Consider the following 7,540-nt stretch of genomic DNA (forward strand, 5'->3'; position numbering starts at 1 on the left):
CCTAGGACTTTTGCCTGAAGCTCTCGACCCGCTAAGACTTTCTGCATAGGGTTACCATCCTCTATGACCTAGGGTTACCACCCCCTAGGGTTTTCAACTTGCCTAACCACAGCTAGGACTTTACTGAAACACTCAATCATACACATTAGATAATAATTAAACTTAACTTTGAATCTCGTTGCCATTATCAAAACTAAGGTTCAATCATCGGATGATTTCCGCATCAACAATCTCCCCTTTTTTATTATGGCAATCGAAATTCAAAGTTAAGTAAAAAATACAATAAAGATAAACATAAATGAGCACAAGCATAAATAAGACATAAGCACATACAAAGCTCCCCTTTAATAGAAACTCCCCCTTAAAAAAAAATTTCTTGTTATTTTGAAATTTCTTTAATTTTCTTTGAATTTCCTTATACTCTCCCCCTTTGTCATATATCAAAATAAATAAGAGAAACAACAGAATAGTGATCAATGGCCTTAGCTTGTCTTAACTTTTTTTTTTTAAATGTTTAAGAAGAGAAAAACTTCAAAAACTTAGATAAGTTTTAGAGCTTGATTAAGAAACTTATTTTTTTTAAAAAAAAAATAGGTTTATTTTAACTTTTCAAGGAGTTTAATTTTTAAAAGGAAACCACAAAATTTAAAACAACAACGTAGCTTGACTCCACTTACTCCCCATTAATTAATGCCAGAATAAGTCCTTAGGGTCCTAGAGTCTAAACATGAAATTTATTATTTTCCTAATTTTCCATCTCACCCATTTTAGGTTATCAAACATGTTCAACCGATTGGTGAGTGTGAGATGAAATTAATTTTATCTTTTATTTTAAGCGTTAATTATGATTTTAAAATTGATTTTTAAAGATTTTTCAAATAATTTTTGAAATTGATTTTTAAAAAAAATTTCAAATAATTTTTAAATCATTTTTAAAGGATTTTTCAAATATTTTTTAAAGGATTTTTCAAATATTTTTTAAAGGATTTTTCAAATAATTTTCCAAATGATTTTGAAATTAAGTTTTCAAATATTTTTAAAATGATTTTTAAATAAATTTTCAAAGATTTTGAAATTAAGTTTTTAAAGGATTTTTCAAATAATTTTTCAAAGATTTTGAAATTAAGTTTTCAAAGATTTTTAAAATGATTATTAAATAATTTTTAGAAGATTTTGAAATTAATTTTTTAAAGGACTTTTCAAACATTTTAAAATGATTTTTAAATAATTTTTTAAATATTTTTAAAATAATTTTTAAATAATTTTTCAAAGATTTTGAAATTAAGTTTTTAAAGGATTTTTCAAATATTTTTCAAATGATTTTGAAATTAAGTTTTTAAAATGATTTTTAAATAATTTTTGGAAGATTTTGAAATTAAGTTTTTAAAGGATTTTTCAAATAATTTTTCAAACATTCTGAAAATAAGTTTTTAAAGATTTTTAAAATGATTTTTAAATAATTTTTCAAAGATTTTGAAATTAAGTTTTTAAAGCATTTTTCAAATAATTTTTCAAAGATTTTCAAATTAAGTTTTTAAAGGATTTTTCAAACATTTTCAAATAATTTTGAAATTAAGTTTGTAATGATTTTTAAAATGATTTTTAAATAATTTTTCAAAGATTTTGAAATTATGTTTTTAAAGGATTTTTCAAATAATTTTTCAAATGATTTTGAAATTACGTTTTTAAAGATTTTTAAAATATTTTTAAAATAATTTTTCTAAGATTTTGAAATTAAGTTTTTAAAGGATTTTTCAAATAATTTTTCAAATGATTTTGAAATTAAGTTTTTAAAGATTTTTAAAATGTTTTTTAAATAATTTTTCAAAGATTTTGAAATTAAGTTTTTAAAGAATTTTTAAAGTGATTTTAAATAATTTTTCAAAGATTTTGAAATTATGTTTTTAAAGGATTTTTCAAATGATTTTGAAATTAAGTTTTTAGAGATTTTTAAAATGTTTTTTAAATAATTTTTCAAAGATTTTGAAATTTAGTTTTTAAAGGATTTTTCAAATAAATTTTCAAATTATTTTGAATTTAAGTTTTTAAAGATTTTTAAAATGATTTTAAAATAATTTTTCAATTGATTTTGAAATTAAGTTTTTAAAGATTTTTAAAATAATTTTTAAATAATTTTTCAAAGATTTTGAAATTAAGTTTTTAAAGGATTTTTCAAATATTTTTTCAAAGATTTTGAAATTATGTTTTCAAAGATTTTTAAAAATTGGGTTTAGTTGATTTTAATTAAATTTTATTAAATTTTGAACAATTTGAAGTTATTTGAACCTTGATCCATCTCACCCGATTCTAAATTATCAATCAGGTAATCTTAAGTAATTATATAAGATGATTATCTTTAATTTAGGTTATTTCGCTATGTGAAAATCTAGAATAGACTTCGGATATTATCTGTAGTAATAGGTAGATATTTACCGAAGTAGACGCACGTGAAGTAAAAGGGTTAATTTTTTACTTCCGCACACGATTACCGAAGTCTATCACCGGTCCAAAACCGGTTCAAAATTAGACCGTTTTCGAAGTAAAAAACCGCTATTACTTCATCAAGACCAGTAAAAATACCGAAGTAGTTGATGACATATTACTGCATAGGTTACATTGTCTGACGAAGTTTAAAGGAGTTACGACTTCACAATTGTTTATATTATAGTGTATTAAATATTTAATATTACTTCTGCATAATTTAGCTTTATCGAAGTAATTGTTATTGTATTACTTCATCGTAGTATGGAAGTAGGAAAGCATATTTTACTACACTTCAACTGTCACGCCCCAAAGGAGTCTCTGCCAGACAAAAATCTGACAGCACCTCCTTTGTACGGCTGACAATCTGAAGCATCACTACAAACAAAATATACATCAGCCACATGCGGCTGGAATATTTATATACACAACCACGCAGTTATAATAACAGCCCACACGGCTGGAATGAAACAATCACAACCACACAGTTATATATAAACAGCCCACACGGCTGTACAAAACAAACCAACACAGCGGAAAAACGAAAACGGAAAGCCCAATACAACGCAATCAACACACTGCTAGCCGGCTAGGCTTTATACAACAACCACACAACATAAATAAATACAATGCATGCCGGCATAGCTTAAACACAAATACAACACCAAAACCATCAGATAGCCACATGGCTATACATAAATACAATACCAAAAATAAGAAAAGAATATACAAAACCAAAAACAAGCACGATCTTCGGATGTGACGTAGGACCCGGCAGACAGGATACTCCGAGCGACACCAACCATCTACAGGCTACCTGAAAACATAAATGTATACATGCGGTGGTGAGTATAGGTAACTCAGCGGGTAATAGAAAAGACAGTGCACGGTCTACAAATAAGACATGGAGATCAAAAGTATACAGTCTCAGTAGGGAATAAAGAACATGATCATACTATCATAATCAATGCACCTAAACATAACTGACATAATAACCTGACATATAAACTGTACAAACCACAACTAACATAATGACAGATACATACCCAATCTGGAATCAACACATGGTACAATGATCAGTAAACTCATCGGATCTGCAACAAACGTACCCATGACACCTGTGCAATATAAATACGACTGCATATACATGTAAAATAAATGACATGTATGCAGCATGACAACCATATGCAACAATCATATCTCAAACAAGTGCAACAACGACAATCACATGCAACTAGTAACTACTAGGCATGTATGCAAATGCAGATGCACTGCGCATCAAATGCAGGAATAATAACTGCGTATGCATGCTCCATGGTCACCCCCGACACCTCTCCAGACACCACGACCCTAGTATGGCCGAGAGGCTTGGGTCCGTGACGACTGTACTACCCTCCAGCCCACTATATAGTGGTCGAGGCGGACAGTCCACTAGTAACTATCTAGCTACATAGTATCAGGGTCCCTGACTGCTCACAACGCGGGATCTCACCAAACCTCGTGACCGGGTGGCACGACAGGACGAGCGGCAACTGCTCCAGCTACCACTACCCATGAGTGGCCGAGTGTGCGGCGCTAAACCAAACTGATGACTCTCTCAACCACAAGGGAGACAATAGTCATCAGATGCAATGAATGATGAACATGATATATATATATATATATATAATCATCATCCATGCAACACTCCAAACCTCATAAATACCTCCAACATGAGTATAATCGTCATGATACCTCCACTTATCCCACCAAACATATGTACACACTACACATGTATAATCAACCAAAAATCTCCAATAATCCCACCAGACACATGTACACAAAAGATAAGTACAATCAACATGTATCCTCCAATAACAATACAACAGACATGTGTATATACTCTAAACATACAATCAACACAACTCCTCCAAAAGTACATGACAAATACGTATGTACACACCACATGTAAATGTACGGTCAACAAGATAACTCCTATGACACATACCCATCTATGTACAGTCCACATCATACACCCAATCAGCATGGTAATACCAACAACCCGACAATCCCTACAAGGCATACTCTACACGTGTAATCACAACAAAGTAGATATCAAGAGTAGAGACTGTATATGAATTAAATAGATCATCTCTAAACTCAAGCAAAAGAAACAAGCAGGAAAAACAGCAACTGAACACGATATAGGGTAAAGTAACCTAATTCGTCAAATAACAACCATGCACTAAGCTCAAAGAAAATCTACATAGAGGCAAAGGAAGAAATACCCGCCTTTATCTGTCGACCGCGTCAAACAATCCAATCCCACGTCGAGACGCTCGCCTCGAAATAAAATCCTGTGATCACATAATATATTTAGCTAATTACATAGGTAGCAAATAGCTAAATAAACTCCCCAATCTAATTAGAAAAACCCCAATCGAAATAATCAACCTAATCCCTTAATCCAATTAGGTTCACTCCAACCAGATCTAATATCTGATTAATCTTCCAATTAATCCTCAATCCAACTTCTCCTAAATCTAAACATAATCCAAACTCATCATAAATCCTTCTAAATCCCCCAATCAATCCAAGATTCAACCAAATCAATATATCACATAAATGCAACCAAAACTCCATAGTTACCTCACCTTGATGCAAAAGAAAATCCACACCCTTTGATGAAGAAATCCAAAGTTTGCTGTGGAGAAAAAATGGAGCTTCTCCACCCATTTACAGCTGGTCCAACACAAATAGGTGCCCAAAATCAACACCTAGCATAAATCCAATACACAATCCTCAATTAATACATTCTCAATTAAGATTAAACCCAATAATTCATCCATTCTCTTAATTACTAATCCACTATATAGACACTGCCATCCAAACAAAACAACCTAAATCCGTAGAAACCTAATCTAGCAATATACCAATGAAACCAATAGAATTACCCTACTGGACATTACCTACCTTAAGGTTTGGTAGCAAAATCCAAATCTCACAGCCCAACAAGACCTCTGCCGGCAGCTACCAAGAAGCCCTACACCAATTCCTTCCAAAATCAAATCCAACACTTAGCTGTAGAGCCATTACTTACTAAAACCTTAACACAACAATACAACACTCACCTCAATCGATCTCAAATTCCCCAGCCGAGACTCCCACAGCTTCCAGCATTGGAAACAAGACAGTGATCGGCACAAGCACTGTACCAACTAACACCTCCTCTGATCCAGAATAAGAAGCTTATCAAGATCGAAGTTAACTAAACAAGATCTTTGAAGCTTTACGATTTGAATGAAGCCTACCTTGATCGACTACCTCCGGATGGTGTTGTCCCAATCTGATCCAGCAAGTGTGGAGCTGCAGATCAAATTCCAATGAACAAATCACAGAGAAGAACAAGGAGAATAACCGGCTGGGAGCGATGCGATTCAAACCTCGCTGTGCCCTAGATCGGATCCCCCCGATCGCTGTTGACCGCGCATAAGGAATGGTCGAGAGGCCGAGAAGGTGGTCGCTCCTCCAGAGATGGTTGATATCGTCGAGATCCGATGCTCTCCCTCAGGCGACTCGGCGAGAATAGGATCGTCAGGGAAGAATCTCTCCGTCGGTGTCGGGTTCATCCGCGTGAGAGAGGAAGGGAGAAGCGTCGGGGAGAAGCGGATCACAGCGGCACGAGAGAGAGAGGGAGAGTTCAACCGAGGCACGTTGGAGGAGGGGATCGTTTGCCGGCGGTGAGTCCATGGCGACCGGCAATCGTGCGAGAAGAAATCGCAAGAGAGGGCTCTGGAGAAAGGGAAACTCGCGTGAGGGAAAAGAAATCGGAGAATGAAGGAAAGAATAAGGAATTAGGGCTTAATTAAATACTTAGGTTTAATTTAATTAAACGCAAAGTTTTCTCCTTAATCAACTTCCACTTAAATGGTGTTCTAAACAGGCCTCCTCTTTACCCGGAATCCATCCTCTCAAAACGGATCATACGGAGCCCGTTTAAATCCCAAAAAATTTCTAAAAATTCCAGAAAAATCTAATACGATTTTTCGTCCAATAACATTCATTATTTAATTTTACGATATCTTACATCAACAATTTAAGTTAGCGCATTAATACATACAAACGACTTCAACAATTTTAATCACGTAGCAAAGTAAATAGTTTTTCCACATTATCCTTGGTTTTTCCTTTAACATTCATCAAAGTATTAATGAGGGATTCAAAGACATTTTTCTCGATGTGCATAACATGGAGACAATGCCTTACATGCAGGTGTTTCCAGTAAGGAATATTAAAAAAGATTGACTTCTTCTTCTAACATTTTCTGAAAATTATTGCTCCTAAATCTTTTTCTTCTATATTGACTTCCAACATATTAGCCTTTGCATTCTTTTTTTTCCCTCTCACACTTATCCTCTTTCCAAACTCACACCTTATGTCAGAAAGTTTGTCAAACAACTTAATCCCAGATAATGGTCTAGCTGCTTCTCCAAGTTCCTCCATGCCATTAAACTCCTTCATTTGCCTACGATAGGGATGAAACCGTGATAGGAATCGTCTATGGCCAGCAAATGACATTTTCTTCCCATTTTCCAAGTGACTTGCATAAGTATCTTCTCCGCATATTGGACATGCATAATAACCATGTGTAGTACATCCACTAAGGTTACCATAGGCAGGAAAGTCATTGATGGTCCATAATAAGACTACTTTAAGAGTGAAGAACTGCCTTTGATAAGCATCGTAGACTCCATCAACTCCTTCCCACAATTGTTGCAAATCTTCAACTAACACCTCCAGATAGACATCAATATCGTTTCCAGGCTGCTTAGGCCCTGAAATGAGCATAGTTAGCATGATGTATTTCCTCTTCATGCACATATTTGGAGGTAAATTATAGTTGACCAACATGATTGGCCAACAACTGTACCGACTACTAAGGTTGTATGAGGATTAATGCCATCAGCTGCAAGTGTTAGGCGAAGATTTCTTGGCTCACTTTCAAAGTCGGGCCACATATGATCCACCAACTTCCATGATGGTGAATCAACTGGATGACGTAACTGACCAACAACTCTTG

At 33.8% G+C, this 7,540-nt stretch overlaps 1 long non-coding RNA gene across 1 annotated transcript; it reads right to left on the bottom strand.

Moving 5' to 3' along the window:
- Positions 1-5,432: 5,432 nt before the first annotated feature.
- LOC122028833 lies at positions 5,433-5,828 on the bottom strand. The gene is made up of 3 exons (XR_006124970.1): positions 5,772-5,828; positions 5,592-5,690; positions 5,433-5,515 (listed from the first exon to the last, which is right to left on the bottom strand). It is a non-coding gene; the product is annotated as an uncharacterized LOC122028833 (long non-coding RNA).
- Between the last annotated feature and the right edge of the window lie 1,712 nt (positions 5,829-7,540).

The sequence above is a fragment of the Zingiber officinale genome, chromosome 10B (genome assembly GCF_018446385.1).
Source record: "Zingiber officinale cultivar Zhangliang chromosome 10B, Zo_v1.1, whole genome shotgun sequence".
Taxonomy (NCBI): domain Eukaryota; kingdom Viridiplantae; phylum Streptophyta; class Magnoliopsida; order Zingiberales; family Zingiberaceae; genus Zingiber; species Zingiber officinale.